This window comes from Equus asinus, chromosome 8 (genome assembly GCF_041296235.1).
Source record: "Equus asinus isolate D_3611 breed Donkey chromosome 8, EquAss-T2T_v2, whole genome shotgun sequence".
Lineage (NCBI taxonomy): Eukaryota > Metazoa > Chordata > Mammalia > Perissodactyla > Equidae > Equus > Equus asinus.
Window position 1 is genome coordinate 83,201,389 of NC_091797.1, and position 20,115 is coordinate 83,221,503.

The 20,115-nt window shown below is 44.0% G+C and overlaps 1 protein-coding gene and 1 long non-coding RNA gene across 4 annotated transcripts in view; one reads left to right on the forward strand and one right to left on the reverse strand.

Annotated features, from left to right (window-relative positions):
• The window catches only part of KSR2 (kinase suppressor of ras 2), a 373,230-nt gene that overhangs the window by 327,290 nt on the left and 25,825 nt on the right, over positions 1 to 20,115 (reverse strand). The window lies entirely within an intron of this gene.
• Positions 1,802 to 9,411, forward strand: LOC139045927 (uncharacterized). Of its 3 annotated transcripts, none has more exons than XR_011505373.1 (3): positions 1,802 to 1,931; positions 8,205 to 8,421; positions 9,056 to 9,411. It is a non-coding gene; the product is annotated as an uncharacterized lncRNA (long non-coding RNA). The 3 variants fall into 3 exon arrangements; XR_011505372.1 differs by having other exon boundaries at positions 9,053 to 9,391; XR_011505374.1 differs by lacking the exon at positions 1,802 to 1,931 and adding an exon at positions 7,246 to 7,486 and having other exon boundaries at positions 9,053 to 9,411.

Consider the following 20,115-nt stretch of genomic DNA (forward strand, 5'->3'; position numbering starts at 1 on the left):
CACCTCCCTGTGCCTTGGTTTCCACTGTGATGGGCACAATCACGACAGCCCTGCTGGATGCAGATGGTGAAACCCAGGCTCAGAGAGGCAAAATGGTACTTCCAGGGTTACACAGCTAAGAGGTGGCACAGCTGGACCTAGAATCCAGATCTTTCCAACGAAGGTCATAGGAGTCACAACTGCCCCTATTTATGGACAGCATACTACATCCTGGGCATCATGCTAAACTCTTCACACACATACATCATTCCATCTGCACAACAACGCCATGAAGCAGGTATTATTATTACTAATCACATTTTACAGATTGGGAAACTGACACAGAGAGAGGTTAGGCAGTTTGCCTAAGATCACACAGCCAGGAAAGGTGGAGCAAGGAAATGAATATGTACATATACATATAATATATAATATATCTATAATGTACATATAATATGCATATGTTATATATAATATATAGTATCCACACATAGATGTATATATGTAATTGTTATGTATATCCTTTTTTGTTCTTGCTATCTATATTTTATGCCATAAGTATCGATTACCTGAGTTATTAAAAAAATAGGGTCATACCCTGGGAAAGAGAAAAAAATATCTTGTCTTCTTTTTTATGAAGATTCTAAGAACAAGGCCAGGGGAAGAGACGCCCAGTGACATTTACATGGAGGCCCAGTGTACACAGGCCTCGATGGACCCACATGGAGTAAGAGAGCCCCTGACCGATTCCTGAGAATCCAGCCTATCAGTGGGATGCACTGTTTCAGGGAACTAAAAACCCTATTAACTGGCCTCAACAGAGGAATCTTGCAGTTACAGAGCAAGAAATCCAGACTGCAGTGGCTCCCTGGGCTGGTTCACTCAGTGGCTCATCGACAATATCAAGGACCCATATATAATGATTTCTCTCTTAGTGGGCACAAAATGGCTGCAGCTGCTCCACGTAGGCATCAACAAAGGGCACAGCATTTTTTCCAAGCATCTCTTTCTATGAGTGAGACAAACGTTTTCCAGGAGCCCTCCTCTGTTAGACCTCTCCCACATCCCATTGGCCAAGATAGGTGGTCACATGGCTGGAATCTGCCAATCACAGCAAGGAGGATGTCACTGGCTTAGACCAATCATGAGGGATCCATCAAAAGGAGTACCACTCAGATGAGCATGGACAAGATCAGAGTCAGATTCTGCAAGCAAGGAGGGAAGTGGATGGCTTTGGATAGGCAAGCAAGAGTGCCCGCCACACCCAGTGCTTGCCTCAAGAAGGGCTGAGTGCTTGGGACAATACTTCCAACAAGTGCAGCCTCTTTTCCAGCCCCAAATAACTTCTGGCCTGAACCCCTATTGTGGAGAACCACAAAACCATCAGTATTTTTCAGTTTTCATTTAGATGTTTGACCTTTGGTTTTTCCCCAGGGCACTTCCAAACTTTCCACCGGAAGTCAGATTCAGCCCTGGACAAGGCTTCTGGGAAAACTCAAAGAGGGTCAGTGGCTAAATAAAAGCTTCCACCATATCAAAGTATGTTTTCCAAAAGGACAAATATTGTATGATTCCACTTATATGAGGGACCTAGAGTAGTGAAACTCACAGAGCAGAAAGCAGAGTAGAGGCGGCAGGAGGAGGGGAGGAGGGAGCATTATGGACTAAATATTTGTGTCTCCCCAAAATCGCTAAGTTGAAGCCCTAAACCCCACTGTGATGGTATTTGGAGGTGTGGCCTCGGGGAGGTGACCAGCTTTAGACGACATCATGAGAGTGGGGCCCCCGTGATGGGAGGAGCACTCGTACAGGAAGAGGCACAGAGACCAGAGCGCTCTCTCTCTGCCGTGTGAGGACACAGTAAGAAGGCAGCTGTCTGCAAGCCAGGAAGAGCTCGCCCCAGGACCTGGCCATGCTAGCACCCTGATCTTGGACTTCCAGTCTCCAGAAATGTGAGAAAATAAATTTCTGTTGCTTAAGCCCTTGGTCTGTGGTATTTTTGTTATGGCAGCCTGAGCTGACAGGGAGTTCCCGTTTGATGGGGTCCAGAGTTTCTGTCTGGGACGACGAAAAGTTCTAGAGATGGATCACAGAAAGGGTTGCACAGCAATGTGAACGTACTTAATGCCACCGAAGTGTACACTTAAAGTGGTTAAAATGGTAAATTTAACGCTATTATATATAACATAATATTTTCCCATAACAAAAAATAAAAGTATCTTCCCACAGGAGCCCCAGGTCTTAAGGGTCCATTTTACAGATGTGGAAGTCGAAGCCTAATCAGGCCTTGAGTGACTTGCCCAGCATGTCTTATGCAAGTTAGTGGCAGAGTTGGATGAGAACCCGGGTCACCAACTCCATGGCATCACACGGGGACGATGCCCCCTTTCCCAGCCTCAGGTGCCTCTTCAAATTCAGGTCGCGTGTAGAAGGGAAATCCAGGCAGGAGAGATGGTTCCCCAGCAAAGGAAAACAGATCTCTTCTGGTTATGATTAGCAGGGTGAGGCAGCGGTGCAGAGGGGGCCAGCTGTGTGGCTCTCATGGGAGAGGAACCCAAGGTGACGTGGAGGGACCGCGTGCCCGCGCATCTGGGCCACAAGCTCTGCACTCACGGCGACCTAAAACTTTCCACCAAAATCCCCATGTGCAGCTACTTAGCTCTCGGGGGAGAATTAACACAGGTCCCCAGGGCTGAGATTTTCCATGTTTAGCTTCAACCCAAAGGAAAATTTTGTTAGAAAGTTTAAAGGGTGTGACTATTTTTAAATAATGAGACATCGTGCCACAATGTCAGCACACTGGCAAAGTCAAAAAGGCTTCCATCTTGCCTCTTTTTCTTTTTTCTTTTTCCCTATTGCAATTCAAATGGCTAAACTGCAGAAGAAAGTTAATTCTTTGACTCTACCACAGGCCAGGAACTTGCTTTATCCTAAACGAGAGGTTCTCAATGAGTGGCGATTTTGGTCCACCTTTGGCAATATCTGGACACATTTTTGGTTATCACAACTTGGAGAGAGGGGTTGCTACTGGCATCTGGTGGATAGGAGCCATGGATGCTGCTCCGCATCCTACAGTGCACAGGACGGCCCCGGCCACAAAGGATTACCCAGCCCCCAACATCAGTAGCGCTGACTAGGCTAATGGTTCTCAAACTTGAGCGTGCGTCAGAATCCCCTGGGGGCTTGTTAAGACATAGATGTCTGAGCCCACCCCCAGAGGTGAGGTTCCGTAGGTCTGGAGAGGGGACCAACTTTGCTTTTCTGACAACTTCCCAGGTGGTGTTAATGCCGCTGGTCCAGGGACTATACTGTGGGAAGCACTGTCCTGCGTCATCTCCACAACAGTCTGAACGCATCAGCACTGTTCTATCTTATGGATGCGAGACACAAGGTTCAGAAGGGGGACAAGCATTGCCCAAAGTCACTCAACCTATTAAGGAGAGAACCAGAATTCAAACCCAGATCCATCCAATCTCCAGCCTCTATGGGTGCCCCAAGGATGTAGTGCGCAGCCAAGTGTCCTAGGAGCCCATGGATGTTACTTCTGGTGCATTTTCTCCAACCATGATTATCCTCTATCTATGGAACTTAGAAGTTTCAGACCAAGGGGCCCAACCTCAGAATTCCACAGTCATTTTCTCCTGGAAACACTGCCTATAAATCTACTATTTTTAAATAAGATCACTATGCCTCTCTGTGTGAAAGCCTTTTGCATGTTCTAGAAACTTTTTATAAAAGAAACATTTTATCCATGGTTTCATGCCCAATTTACTTTATGTGGGGACCTCTTTCTCATGCTTCATTCAGATCCATTTTATTGCATTTGAAGTTGTTTATATATCCATAAACCATAGGTTTTTTTCTTTCCACTTGGATCCATCCTGGGACATTTCTCTGCCAAACTTTGCATCACACTTGAATGGTGTAATGGAAATAACGTTGGACCGGGAGCCAGGAGACTTGGGTTCCAGCAGATGGGAAAAGGAGGTCTCTAAGTGGAATATTGCAACATCGCATCTCCTACCTCAGAGGGCTCCTGGAGTCCCTTGCTGATGAGGAATTACCACTGGGTCACCTTGCTACGTGGTTAAGCACTTTGTCCCTCACTTTAGAAAAATCAAATCGTTCCAAGGCCACAGGAGAAGTGTGCAGGGGGAGGAAAAGAATAAACTGAGGTTCCTAAGTTCTTAGCCCTCTAGTTCCAATCACGAGAGCTCACGTCCTTCATTAGAAATGTCTCATTATATATAAAATGATTTTTTTAATGGGTTGGGGGAGGGGGAAATGGGTAGTTGCTAACCAACAAGTATAAAATTTCAGCTACACAAGACGAGAAAGTTCTAGAGATCCACTGTACGATATTGTGCCTATAGATTTCTAACAATACTGTGCTGGAGACTTCAAATCTGTTAAGAGGGCAGATCTCATGTTAAATGTACTCACCACAATTTTAAAATAATAATAATAAACAAAGACAGATGAGAGTCAAAGGGAAAAAAGCAGCCAATATGTCCTTGTAAACATATCTGTTCTAACTTACATTCTCATTTTTTTATTTAAAATTTAAGAATAAATTAAAAGCTAAATCCAAAAACAAAATTGGCATATCTCTTTATTTTCCTGGGGGGGGGGGTCTCTCTCATTCCCTCTCGTGCCTCCCAGACTGAGGACTCTCACAGCACGTATTTCCACTTCGTCCATTCCTTCCTTTTAGAACTCTTCTCATTTTCTTTCCAGCTTTTCAAGATTCTGTCCTTCTAGGCAAATTTCAGACTTTTCCAAGAAAGTTTTTCCCATACTGGCTTCTGGTAAAAGATACACCTTCCTATACACCCAGAGACAGCAAACTACTGCCCAAAGGCCAAATCCGGCCCTCAGCTTATTATTGTAAATAAAGTTTTATTGGAACACAGACACACTCATTAGTTTACATATCGTCCGCAGCTGCTCTTGTGCTACAACTGCAGAGTTGAGTAGTTGCAACAGAGTCCGCGTGCCCTGCACAGATTAAAATACTTACTATCTGGCTCTTTATAGAAAAGTTTGTGGACCCTTGCTCTACACACACACAAAAATCAATTTCATGAGAAGTTGCTTGTCAAGTGAATTTTTATAAATAGTACTACCAGTCCAGATGCAGGACTTTGGCTGTCTTGTCCCCTGTCCCATAGTCAACAAAAGACAGGGCACGTAGCTGGACTCAATCATTTGCTGAGCCAAGAGAACGAATCGCCAATGAAATTTAAGGGGAAAGTGGAATGAGAGTCCATGTAAACTAAAAAAGCCTTTTCAAGAAAAGTGACAAAGTCTCCAATGAATTAGTGTCGGAGGCTCAGTTTTCTCATCTGTAGGAGGGACCAACCCTTTCCACCCTTTGAACTTTGCAGGGTTGGTTGAGGTTTTTGAACTTGAACGTGTCTTATAATCTAGGAGGCAGCAGCTCAGCGCTGTGCAAAAAGCATCATCTCTGCGCACAAAGATCTGGGTCCAAATCCAGACTCGCCACTTACTAGCTGTGTGATTTGGGTCACTCACATTATCTCTCTGAATTTCGCATCTTCATCTGTAAACTGATTCTATCACCTACTTCAAATGGTCTGTTGTGAGAACAAAGTGTGATAAAATAAGTTCACACACCACACCTAAAAGCACCCAAAACATAGTAGGTGCTTAATCTTCACGCTATCTGGAGGCAGGTCGAGGCAGGGCTGGTAGAAGGGTGAAGAGAGCAAGGCATTCACCCCCGGCCCAAAATCTACGGAGGCATCAAAAACTCAGTAACCAAGATGAACTATATTTTAATGGAATATTTTTTAAAAAATCAAAATTAATACCCCCCAAAATCCAGGAAGAACAAAATTTCACAACTTTAAATAAAGACAAAATCGAATGGTGTTGGGATTAGGGTGAGGGAAGTCATGCAAATGCTGGGTCGTAGACTGTCTTTATATAAAATGTTGACATTTTGTGTATCATTAATTTTTTGCATAAACTTTGACTTATAAATATTGCATTAAAATATTATATATCTTGATTACTGACTTTCTTTGCCCCCTGCTCCTTAAACTTTGTACCCAAGGGGGGCACCTTTCTCACCTCACCCTACTCCAGCTCTGGGAGAGGCCTATTAAATATCTACTGATAGGCACAAGAAGCTTCTCCTAGCGCAGTGGTTCTCAAGCCTGGTTGTACATCAGACTCAGTCAGGGGAATTAAAAGTACGATAATAATAAAACCAACGCCTACACGCCATCCCCAAACCAATTAATCAGAATGGAGAGAGGCAGGGGTGGTGTGGGCATCTGGTATTTTTAAAAAGGTCTCTGGACCACCTCACACCCACTAGAATGTCTATACTCAAAAAGACAGACACTAACAAGCGCTGGTGAGGATGCGGTGAAATTGGAACCCTCAGACCTCGCTGGTGGGAATGTAAAATGGTGCAGCCACCGTGGGAAACAGGGACAGTTCCTCCAAAGCCAGATAAAGAGTTACCACATAATCCAGAAATTCCACTAGTAGGTATATATCAAGCAAATTGAAAAGATATGTTCATACAAAAATTCGTACATGAACATACACAGCAGCACTATTCACAACAGCCAAAAAGTGGAAACAACCGAGTGTCCATCAACTGAGGAACGGATAAACAAAATGTGGTCCATCCATACAAAGGAATATTATTCAGCCATAAAAAGGAATAAAGTACTGATCTATGCTACAACATGGAGGAACCCTGATAATATTATTCTGAGTGAAATAAGCCAATCATAAAAGGCCACATACTGTATGAGTCCACTTACATGAAATGCCCAGAACAGGCAAATATAGAGAGACAGAAAGTAGATTAGTGGTTTCCAGGGGCTGTGGGGAGGCAGATAGGGGAGTGACAGCTAAGGGGCATGAGGTTTCTTCTGGGGTGATGAAAAAGTTCTGGAATTGGATATGCTGATGGTTGCACAACCTTGAAATAGACTAAAAACCATTGAACTGTATACTTTAAAAGGGGAGATTTATGGTATGTGAATTATATCTCTAATTAAAAAAAAGTTCTCCCCACATGATTCTAACATGTAGCCAAGGAACACAGTCTTCATCTTTATAAAATGGGTATGCTGGGAGCCACCCCCGTCCCAGCAGGGTCAAGGTTCCGCTAGAGTTCAGATGGAGAGAGCTTGACAGGGCAGGCACTGTGCCAAGCAGAGCTGTGACACTTCCTCCGCTGGCCAGGAGGCGTTGGAGGGGAGCGGCTTCTTCCCCTCTGCCCTGTTCCTCTTTGTTCAAGTCAACAGGGAGACTGGCGCTCAGCTTGGGGGGCAGGCAGCACCCACACTTTTGTTATCAGGAATTACTGCTTCATTAGCATCCATCTCCCAAGCTGTGGCAGACGCCAGTTTGAAGCCATATTACGCACCGCAGAAATGATCTGGAGGGGAAAAGAAAAGGGTGCCAAGGAAATACACGTGAACTAAGAATAGCTTTGGCGCTCGGCATGCTGTGCAGAAAGGTGAGAAGGTTGCTTTCTCTGACCTAGCAAGTCTGAGATCTCAGCTTCTTTTGAGAGAAAAAAAAGGCACTCCAGTCTGCCCAGCAGCCTCCATTATCAGGAGGCATGAAAGGTTGACTAGGAAACCACATCAGCTTTGCAGGGTCCAAAAATACAATCAAAGCTGAGCTGGCGTCTCCTCTGATTCCCTTGCAAGGGGCCGCCTTCTGGCTTCTTTCTCTCTTCGAGCTGTCCCCATTACCTGGCTCAACAGACACGTCTTTGAGGTAGCAACAGCCTTCAGAGGGGAGGAAAATTCTCCCCCCGTGGAAATCCCCTTTGGTACAAAAATAAGCACTGGGTTGGTAATTTTCCTATTTTTTTTTTTTTTCAAATGTGAGCTAGGTGACTTGGGTGCTAGCTTTTTGCAGTGCAAAGAAACCTGGTGATGCCGAGTCATTAACGCAGCAGAAAACACCAAGCAGATGCCCTATAAATATCATGGGCTCCAGTCCCCAAATTGTTGGGAATATTGTTTGATTTTGAAGTCTCCTATGAAAACACCCCCACAGAAGTTTCATTTGGCTTGGGAGTATAGCCACCCACACAAAAGGGTTGGCAGTTTATTGTGCACACCGTGTGTGTGTGTGTGTGTGTGTGTGTGTGTGCTTGTGTGTGTGCTCAGGCGTGCAAACAGTTATATATTACACTCTACTCAGCAACTTAACACCTCTCCCAGGTGGCTTCCTGAGGACTCCTGCTTTCTCCACATCAACCTCCTGTAAACTCGTTCCCCTTCTCGAGGGTGAGGAGACTGAATCACACTTCAAAAGGGCAATGGGATTGTGAACACACACTCTGACGGTCAAACTCCTCCCCCCACAACAACTGTCTCAGTACAGGGCCAAAGGCAATCACAGCGACCACACTTGAGAAGTCCTCCAGCTGGAGAAGAGGTGAGGGAAGCTTTCTTGTTTCTCTTTCTTTAAGAAAACAGTAGGAGGTGTTCATGGGGCTCTTTCGTCTCCTGGATTGTTTTCCTTTGCAGGGGGGTAGGATAAGGACTATCTAAAGTAAATTCCCGCTTGGAGCCAGGAAGCAGGATCAGATGACCTCGAGCTCTTCCATGTAAACGGTTGTTAAAAGTCCCTCCCTTTCATAGGAGCTTGATACTATGGACCCCAACATCTTATAAGCATAATTATCTCAGTAGTTATATAAGTTTGATTGGTCTATCACGGACAATTAGCATGTGATAAAAACATAAAAATCTCTACTTATCCCAAGGCCACACTTCCAGCAACTTCCCCCCTTTTGGGACTCAATCATAAAATAAACTGTAGATAAAGTCCCGTGAGAAGTGAAACAGTCTTCACAAAGCCCATGCACTAACTTCCAAGTGTTTTCTCCAAGGAGGCAGCGGTAGGCAGAGTTCTAAGATGGCCCCACGATCCACTTGCACCTTGTACAACTCTTGCCCTTGAGTGTGGACAGAACACGTGACTTTCTTCTAACCAAGAGAAAATGGCAAAGGTGATGGGGTGTCATTCCCATAATGAGGACTCATTATATGAAATTCCCTCTTAGCAGACTGAAAAGAAAGACTTCTCTTGAAGAAGCAAACAGCCATGCTGTGAATTGCCTACAGGGATGGTCATATGATCAGGGAAATATGGGCAACTTTGAGGACAGGAGAGTGGCCTCCAGGCAACAGTCAGCAAGAAGCTGGCGCCCTCTGTCATAAACCCGCAAGGCAATAATTCTGCCGACAACATGAACGAGCTTAGAAGCAGATTCTTCTCCAGTCAAGACTTCAGATGAGAACGGAGCCCAGCCAACACCCTACTCTCTGAGCGCCCTGCAAGACTCTGAGCACAGGACCCAGCTAAGCCATGCCTGGACTGATGGCCCATGGAAACTGTGAGATAATAAATGCATATTGTTTTAAGATGCTAAGTTGGTGGTCATTTGGATGCAGCAATATAAAACCAACACAGAGGCCCTTAACTACTTACACAGGGGTTTATTGACTTACTCAATATCCAATAGAGAGGCTATTGACGCTTACTCAATATACAAATTCAGGTGTATATTTTTATGAACACAGCCAAGAAACATAATACTAGAAAGACATTCCCATCAAGAACAGACTCTACATGAAAGAGAGTCTTGGACAGCAGCCGAAGGTGCTACAGTCAGTCTCGAGCACACAGTGGGCACTCAAAGGACATTTCATAGATTCATCAAGGAAAAGGAGAGAAAAACAGGAAATAGGCACGAAATTCAAAATAACGACTACCATTTATTGAAAATCCAGCATGTGCCAGGCACAGTGCTAGGGACTCTCTCTGTTTCATCTTCACAGTAGGCATAACGAGTTGGTTATTATAATTGGGTTTTGGAGATATTACAGACAGGCAAACCGAATTTACAACTTGTAATCCACTGCTTTTTATTATCTTTCCTAGCATAAGAATATCAGTATGACCAAAAACCCATATTTTAAAACATACCCAACATTGACAAGGTCAGTGGCATTCAACCATACTATTAGCTGTGACAAGCAGATGCCATGGGCCAGCACGTAAGGTGGACAAGCTCTGGATTGCATGGATGCCTCAGCTGACACAGAAAATTCACACGCCTCCGAACCAACAGTGATTTTGGCAAAGGCATCTTTTCTCTTTGAAAAGTTTAGAACAGCATGGCAAGACATCAAATCATGAAGGCCAAAAGATGGTTCATCTTTCCCAGCAGAGAACCTGTTGGCATAATAAATTCATAAACATCAAGGGCTCTTCCAAAAAAGTCAGTTTGACATTGGTGAAGAGACTACCATTGTGACAAATGCTCAAGAATGAAACAGCCTTGGGCAGGGAGGGGCGGGTGGAGGTGGCTCTGAAGTGGAGGGACCAGGGCTAGGGTGGGGCGAGCGAGGCACACACCTTGGGTGCAAAGTTTGCAAGGTGCCAAAATATTCAGGAATATAATAAATAAATAATAAAGTAGACACTAAATATACCATATAATAAATATATACAAAAATATAAATAAAATGTACAATATTTTAATGCAATATACTTTTCAAAATCAATGCAAAAAGAATTCATGATGAGCAAAATATTCAACTTTTTAAAAAAGACAGGCTGTGGTTGATCATTCATTTTCAGACCCTGTGGGAGCTGGCCCAGTGGTGCAGTGGTTAAGTGCGCACGTTCCACTTTGGCGGCCCAGGGTTCGCCGGTTCGGATCCCAGGTGTGGACATGGCACTGCCTGACAAGCCATGCTGTGGTAGGCGTCCCACGTATCAAGTAGAGAAAGACGGGCATGGATGTTAGCTCAAGGCCAGTCTTCCTCAGCAAAAAAAAGAGAAGGATTGGCGGCAGATGTTAGCTCAGGGCTAATCTTCCTCAAAAATAAATAAATAAATAAATAAATAAGACCCTGCATTGCTGTGCAATAGGAATTGTCACTTCCCATCAGCTCATGGTCCCAGACCCATGAGGTCATCATGCCCCCGCCAGGCAGGTTTATGAGGGTTGACAGTGGCATGTAGGCAGACTAGACAACACAGACCTTGACATATAGTCATGTTTTCTGATTGTAGAGTTTTTACTAACTTGCCCACTTGGCTCAGAATATGGGAAGATGTTTTGATAAGGGCATCTGGAGGCACACACGTTTCCTTTTCCCTCTTGCCCCAATATGGCTGTGCTGGGTATTAGGAGAAACTGTCAAAACCACCTTTCTGCCAGCCAGCATTTGGCAGTCGACAACTTCCACCTTCATAAGCACTGAACGGCTGAACATGATGGATATAACTTTGAACTCAGTTTGCAACTTTGAAAATTCTGGATGCAACAAAGTATGTCAATGCTCGCTAAAGGTGAATTACCAGGAAAGGAACAGGGAATCTTCAGTACAAATGTCAACAGTCTCCTATTTTAAGATGTCTCTGCTAAGCCAGACCCCATGGGAAAATTCCTCCAAAGGTTCCAAACATTTCATTTATGAATTCATCACAAATATATACCACCAATGCAGAGAGGTCAATGACAGTCCCTGGAATCAGATTACTCAGATTCAAATCCTGACTGTACCGCCTATGAGCTGTGTGACCTTGGGCAAATTCCTTAACCTCTCTGAGCTGAAAAATGGAAGATCACCATCATCTCTACTTCATAGGGTTTTTGTGAGGATTCAACCAACTGATACGTTTAAAACACACAGAACAGAGCCTAGCACAGAGCAAGCCCCAGACAAACGTGAGGCGTGTTAATATGGGCAAGAATTTGGTTTCCATAGTTAATACATACTTATAAAGACATTTCCCTTTGATTTTTCTTTTCACCAGTTTTGGTAGAATCATGGTAAGAAAAATTACAATTTATGAATAAAGCACGTCTAAAAATAAGGCTCTGACTTACACTTTATGAGTATCCAGGGTCATAAATGAGGCCTGGCCAACAGCTGACCCTGGGTTGGATAGCTAAGGAGTAGAAAAGTGTGGATTTGTATCCAAGAGTACAGTGGCAAATAGTGGAGGGCTGCAGAGTTACTACATTTAGCAAACAAAAATAGAGGACAGCCACTTAAATTTGGATTTCAAATAAATGAATAGTTTTTTAGTATAAGTATGTCCCAAATATTGCATGGGACATATTTATACTAAAAAATTATTCTGTGTTTACCCAACATTCACATTTAATTGTGCATCCTGTATTTTATCCGTCAAACCCTACACAGGAGCAAACAGATCAAATACCCCTACGACATCAGTGCCAGAGAAGGAATGTAATCCCGATTGCTAGTGATGACCAGGACAAGACCCAAAGGTTACATTTTGCTTACTTTTTTCTATTTGATGAGGCAACATTATTATTTTTTTTTAAGATTGGCACCTGAGTTAATAACTGTTGCCAATCTTCCTCTTTTTTTTCCTGCTTTTTCCCTCAAATCCCCCAAGTACATAGTTGTATATTTTAGTTGTGGGTCCTAGCTGTGTTATGTGGGACGTCGCCTCAGCATGGCCCAACGAGTGGTACCATGTCCACGCCCAGGATCCGAGCCGGCAAAACCCTGGGCTGCTGAAGCAGAGCGCACAAACTTAACCACTCGGCCACAGGGCCGGCCCCCATGAAATATGTACACTAAAAAAAAACAACTTTGGAGCCAGCCAGGTGGCTAGTGGTTAAGTTTGTGCGCTCTGCTTCAGCGACCCAGTGTTCGCAGCTTCGGATCCCGGGTACAGACCTATATACCATTCATCAAGCCATGCTGTGGCAACATCTCACATACAAAATAGAGAAGGATTGGCACAGATGTTAGCTCAGGGACAATCTTCCTCACCAAAAAAAAAAAAAAAGGAAAAAAAACAACTTTGAAATGCTTTGTCAAAATGGTTCACACGTAGCCCCTGAAGGAGCAGGAGACACGTGTCAGGCAAAATCACTTACAAGGAATCTGACAGTGTCCCTGATGCTACACAAAGAAAGGAGAGCTGTGACCATCAGGGCCCTTAATCGAGCCCTGGGGGTTAGCATCACAGGACGGCAGCCTCACCGGGGAACCCCTCCAGTTTCAGGAGGTGATTCTGGCACATTCAGTATCTAAACCCGTCCAATGAGACTGAAATACTACAGATGCTGTTATCAGGGGTGTCCAGCACACAGAGCCGTCAGTTCCCAACCAACTAGGAGGAGACTGGAATCACAAGAGAATTCAAAAGTCCAGTCTCTGCCATTCATCTTAACGGTTTCCACATCAACGTTTTGTTTAAATGCAGACTGTGTCTAAGAAACCAGGTTCCAGTGCATTATAACCCCCTCCGCTACTAGACATGTTGGGCTTCCACACCTGGAGCATCTACACCGGCCAGCACTCTGCTCAGGGTTTTATATACATTTCCTCTCTTAATCCTCGCCACCACCCTGTGGGGGAGGAAACATTAGGATTCCCATTTTACAGATGAGCAAACAGTTGCTTAAGGATGTTTAACCTTTCAGCCAGGCTCACAGAGCTGTTAAGTGGCAGATCTTGAACTCAAACCCAGTTGTGTTTAGTCCCAAAGACGATGCTGTTAGTCCCCGGGTCAGTGTTTGCCAAACTTGTCACCTCCCTGCCACCTTTCTGACCTTTGCCACAGCCACTGCTATTTCTTTAAAATCAGCAATTGTTACTTCTTTAAAATCTATAGTCAAGTAAATGCAGACCTACCACCACTACTCACGTTAGCACTGTCCTACACAGTAATATCCGGGAACCCATAATTTTGATATGCTAGTTATGTATTTTCTAATACAAATAAAATTAAGCATGTAACTATTAAAATGCAAAATGTTTGGCCCACATGCCACACCCCAGCCCGAAATCGCAGGTGTACCGTCAGTGGTCAGCACACCACAGCCTGGGATGCTCGGATGTCTAGAACTGAAGGAAGCAACGAAGGGAGCCAGGCATTCAGAGGAGCAAAGAGAAAAAGCTGGTGTTGTGTGGAGGCCCCACATCACAGCTACGGAATAGACGCAATGAAAAGTCACGCGGAACTAAGACCCGCGGTGAGCGTATTCTCTTCCCAATGGGGACGGCACCTCCAGCAGAAAAAGCATAGCACTGAGAGACGGGTGACAAGGGTTGGAATCACGGCTCTGCCTTCCATCTGTGGATAAGACACTGAACCGTAACAAGAGGAAAATAATAAGTCAAATTACCACAAAGTAGGAATCATATATCCTTGTCTTTCTGAAGACATCTGGAGTAGATGACACCACGTTCCCCTTTTCCTGGTCTGATTCCATGACTTCACAAGTAGGAAGACAGTATGTAATAATTAGTAATAAAAATGATAGGGTGATTGTGATAAGAGTTAATATTCATTCGTTCGTTCCACAAATATTTATTGAGTACCTACTATGTGCCTGGCACTATTCCAGGTGCTGGGGACACAAGGAGGATGCACATTTAAAAATCTCTTGCTTTCAGGGGCTGGCCCCGTGGCCGAGTGGTTAAGTTCGCGCGCTCCGCTGCAGGCAGCCCAGTGTTTCGTTAGTTCGAATCCTGGGCGCGGACATGGCACTGCTCATCAGACCACGCTGAGGCAGCGTCCCACATGCCACAACTAGAAGAACCCACAACGAAGAATACACAACTATGTACCGGGGGGCTTTGGGGAGAAAAAGGAAAAAATAAAATCTTTAAAAAAAAAAAAAAAATCTCTTGCTTTCAGAACACACAGTGGAGAAAGGAAAGCCTCTTCAATAAGTGGTGCTGGGAAAACTGGACAGCCGCACGTGAAAAAATGAAAGTAGACCGTTATTTGCCTCCATACACAAAAACAGACCCAAAATGGACCAAGGACTTGAAGGTAAGACCTGAAACCATAACACTTCCGGGAGAAAATATAGGCAGTACATTCTTTGACATCAGACTTAAAAGGATCCTTTCGAATACCATATCCACTCAGACAAGGGAAACAAAAAACAAACAAGTGGGACTTCATCAGACTAAAGAGCTTCCAGAAGGCAAAGGAAACCAAGATCAAAATGTAAAAACAGGGGCCGGCCCAGTGGCATAGTGGTTAAGTGCGCACGTCCCACTTCAGCAGCCGGGGGCTCGCTGGTCCGGATCCCAGGTGTGGACATGGCACCGCTTGGCACGCCATGCTGTGGTAGGCATCCCACATATAAAGTAGAGGAAGATGGGCATGGATGTTAGCTCAGGGCCAGTCTTCCTCAGCAAAAAGAGGAGGATTAGCAGCAGTTAGCTCAGGGCTAATCTTCCTCAAAAAAAAAAAAAAAGAAAAGAAAAAACAATCCACCAAATGGGAGAAAATATTTGCAAATCATATGTCCAATAAGGGGTTAATCTCCATAATATATAAAGAACTTACACAAATGAACTACACAATAGCAAACAACTCAATCAAAAAGTGGGCAGAGGATATGAACAGACATTTTTCCAAAGAAGATATACAGATGGCCAGTAGGCACATGAAAAGATGCTCAACATCACTAATCATCAGGGAAATGCAAATCGAAACTACACATAGATATCATCTTACATCCATTAGAATGGCTATAATCTCCAAGACAAAAAACAAATGTTAGAGAGGGTGTGGAGAAAAGGGAACCCTCATACTGCTGGTGGGAATGTAAACTGGTGCAGCCACTACGGAAAACAGTATGGAGATTTCTCAAAAAATTAAGAATAGAACTACCTTATGACCCAGCTATCCCACTACTGGGTATCTATCCAAAGAGCTTGAAATCAACAATTCAAAGAGACTTACACACCCCTATGTTCATTGCAGCATTGTTCACAATGGCCAAGATGTGGAAGCAACCTAAGTGCCCATCGGCTGATGAATGGATAAAGATGTGGTATATGTACACAGTGGAATACTACTCAGCCATCAAAAAAGACAAAACTGTCCCATTGGCAACCACATGGATGGACCGTGAGTGCATTATTTTAAGTGAAACAAGCCAGACAGAGAAAGACAAACACCATATAATTTCACTCATATGCGGACTATAAACAAACTTACGGACAAAGAGAACAGTTTAGTGGTTACCGGGGGAAGGAGCGTGGAGGGTGGGCACAAGGGCTGAAGGGGGGCACTTACAAAGTATCTGACAAACATTAATGCACAACTGAAATTTCACAATGTTATAAACTATTATGACCACAATAAAAAAAAACATCACTTGCTTTCACACAGCTTCTGTTCAGGAAGGTGGAAGCTTTTCATGTGTCCATGATGCTCGCAACAACCCCTTACAGAAGTGGTTCTCCAAGTTCAGCACGTATCAAATCCCCTGGGGGCTTATTAACACTCAGATCCCGGGCCCCATTCACAGAGTGGCTGATTCGGTAGGTCTGGAGTGGGATGTGAAAATCTGTCTTCCTAAGAGGTGCCCGGATCATGCTAATTCATGCTGCTGGTCAGGGACGCCACTTTGGGAACCACTGCCTTTCAACAATTCTATGAGGTAAGTACTTCTATTTGCCTCTTTGGACAGATGGGGAAACTACGACTCAGAGAGATTCAATTACTCGCTCAAATTAACACAGTGAGTAAGTGACAATTCCGAGATTCACGCCTGGTTCTTTCTGCCGACCGCATCCAGGAGATTGGCATCGTGATAAACTGTCTTTGCTGGGGATGGGGTCCAGCCACACTGACTCAGCAGGCGCACGTTCTTCCAGCCAGAATTTATCAGACTCAGAGCAACGAGTCCTCTATCCTGTGAACCTGGACACGCCAGGTCTGGGAGCTCAAGATGACACTCGGCAGGTATCTCAGGTGCGATCTGGTCTCCAGGCGAAGACACAACAGCTGCACCCCTCTCCCGACACCCTGTGCTAACTAATCTGAGGGCTGGATTGACGTCAGCCCCAGTGGAAACTGCTCTCCTGCCCTGACCTGTTTAGAGATTAAGAGAGCACAGAACAGAGAGAGAGAGAGAGAATATCAGAAAAAGTGAATGGAAAAAGCTGCAGGCAAACCAACTACCTGTAAGAGTACGAGGTTAAAGTAAGTTAACCTCACACTGGTTAGTCATGAAATGCAAATGAAGAGAAATTAATGTGTTAGCTTTCCAGAAATAGCCGGAGGGGGAAGTGTAGCCACATCTTTAATTTTCTTTTAATTTTTCCTTTTTTTCTCTCTATAAAGCTATATAATACTGGCTTCATAATAATCCTTTCATGGCCCATCTGTCGGAGCTGCCCACTTACTGAAAAGGTATTCAATATAATCATGCTACTTGTCTTCTAGAGAGAAAAGAATCAAGTGGAAGCTTCTAGCAAGAGCTAGGAGATCCCGGAAGATTCAGGTTGGGTAAAAGTAAAGTGATAATCAGTTCCCAAGAAAGAAGAATGTAATTAGGAAAAAAAAACACATTTGGGGTAGGTATTTGTAAGACAGAGTGGTTGACAGCAATCAATTTACGGTGTGGCATCAATATCTTCCATGTATATTTCATGTTGAAATGAAAACGATTCATATATGCAAAAGCAAAGTGTAGACTATATTTAAATGAACTTGTCATATATCTATTTACATACATTTGCAAAGAAACATTAGGAAAAATAACCAGAAAACCCATAAACTTTGGCTTTGTTTATGCTTTTTTGCAAGACTAATTATTTATTGAGTTTGGTTTTCTCCTGAATTACATTTTAGAATCCGCTGGCATGTTTACTGAGTGAGACTGCTCTGTGAGAAAAACAAGGCTTCTGAAATCTGAATAAATGTGGAAATGCACACCCACCTTCACCTTTAAGAGACTTCATCAGGGCAAAATATTCCTAAGCAACCAGCCTTAGGAGTGGAACAGTAAACAGAAACACAAGTCATGAAAGCGGCTCTTTCTACTACCTGGAGGATGTCTACAGTTCAGCTCTTTAAGCATCTCTAAGACACAAACACATAAAGACAATAGTCAGTCTTTGGGATCTGGATAGAGAATCCACAGAAGTCAAAGGTCAAATAGACTTCCGTGTTAATAGAGCATCTCTGAGGTCAAAGAGACTCTCATGTGCTGTGACTCTTAGAAGAATGGGGGTGCATAGCATATGAAGACATATACTACTGCAAGTAAACAAAAAGAAACATTCTAACACAATACAGAGAAAAGTTATGTACTTTGAATAAGTCACACTTGAGTTTCCAAAGCAAGTTGCAGGATAGTCTTTTAAACTGTTAAGGCAATGAGGTAGTTGGGTGACGAAATGTCCCATTCAATTCAAGTCTTTAATTCACTGCAGCCTGTCACTCTACAGAAACTGAAACCAAAAGTGAGCTCAAGAGGACCATTTCTCCAACCCAATTTTGTAGGTAAGGAAAGTAAAACATAGTGAGGTGGCACGAAAGTGCAAAGCCAAGAAGCAAGTTAGTCCCAACGCGAAGACTTAAACTTGGTTCTGACTCTCATGACCGATAAGCATGGCCTTAGACCAGTGGTTTCCAAACTGGGTTCCACGGAACCCTCGGGGTTCTGTGCTGGAGTCTAGGAGGCAGGATTCCAATAACCCCAACTGTTTCAATCTAGTAGCTTTACTTTTACCTATTATTTATATTGGAGTCTTCAGTAAGATGTCACTTGGACAAAGGGGCTCCACAGCCTGAACAAAATTTGGATGGCGCTTCACTACCTATTATTGTCTCCTATAAAACAAATTCACTCTGAAGCTAGTTCCGTCACTACCAGGTCTAAGTTGCCTGACATTGTTCACCAAAAGGATGGCGGTAAGGTGGGAGACAACGCCTCTGTCCGTTCCCAGTTCTCCTTCCACTGCGCCCACGCCGGCTCCTGTGTCTTTCAACTGACTTTCCCCTCAGCACAATTCTCTGAGATACCATTTACAGAGTGTGGTATGTGTATGCCTGTTAATATCAGGGAGTAGTTTAGCTGGAGCGTGTACACAGCATCAAACAACCCTGAGTCACAGCGTATGAACATTATTCACTTTTTCCAATTCTTTTTCAATTACATCAAGATTATACCGAGAAAGCCTCAGTTTAGTGCTATCATATCTTTAACAATCCCCCAGTGCTTGCTCATCGCCTCCTTCTAACCAAGACAGAGCCTCTATTTCCTCATTTGTAACAGGAATACACGCCTCATAGGATGGTCGTGAGTTCGAATTAGATCCTGCACGACAAGTGCTCAGCAAAGAGCCTGACACAGAAGAGTCCATGTTGGCTAAGGCAACTTGCTCTGCACCTGTTCCTGTGTAAGGCTCAGGAAAGCAGAGCTGAGGAATGCCCCTGTCCTCAGGGGGCATGCCCCCAACCATGACATTATTTTTTATATGTTATCACAATTTATACTTACTTTTTTGTTTTTGAGGAAGATTAGCTCCGAGCTAACATCTGCCGCCAATCTTACTGTTTTTTCTTTTTTTGCTGAGGAAGATTGGCCCTGAGCTAACAACTGTGTCCCTCTTCCTCTACTTTATATGTGGCATACCTGCCACAGCATGGTTTAGTAAGCAGTGCGTAGGTCCACATCTGGTATGCTAACCAGTAAACTCCAGGCTGCCAAAGCGGAGCATGTTTGAACTTAACTGCTGCGCCAGTGGGCCAGCCCCTTAAACTTACTTTTTTCAAAAAAAAAACCTTCAAGATTTCAGAAGATCCTTAGAGACAACTAGAGAAATGCTTGAAATGGCACAGGCAGGGCCAGACCCTCACCTGTATCCTCTTACTATGGTGCACAGTGGTACACAGCACCGTGGGATTCTTGAAAAGCGGTTCCGGAGCGTGTTGCTTTGGGGAACTCTTCGTTTGAATGTCAGTTTAGAAGGCAGACACGAGTCTAGCATGAAGCGTACCGTACAGCGCTCCTAAGGAAAGAGCATGTGTGTGCTCATCCATGCTGCTTGGTCACTCGCAAAGGGAAGGATGTCATTCACAAAGCCCAGAGCCCTCAGTGCCTCCCAGACTGATCACGTCTGAAATTCACTACCAGAGGCTCTCGCACGTAGAACCCGCTAGAGCAAGTGGTCTGAGTATTCACTACTTTGCCTTTAAGAGACCACGTGTTTCTCCACCTCCATGCATCAGTCACGCCTGAAGAGCTTCTATGCATCTTTCTACGCATGAAAGGTCATCTCCTCCGTCCAATGCCATTATGTACTAAAT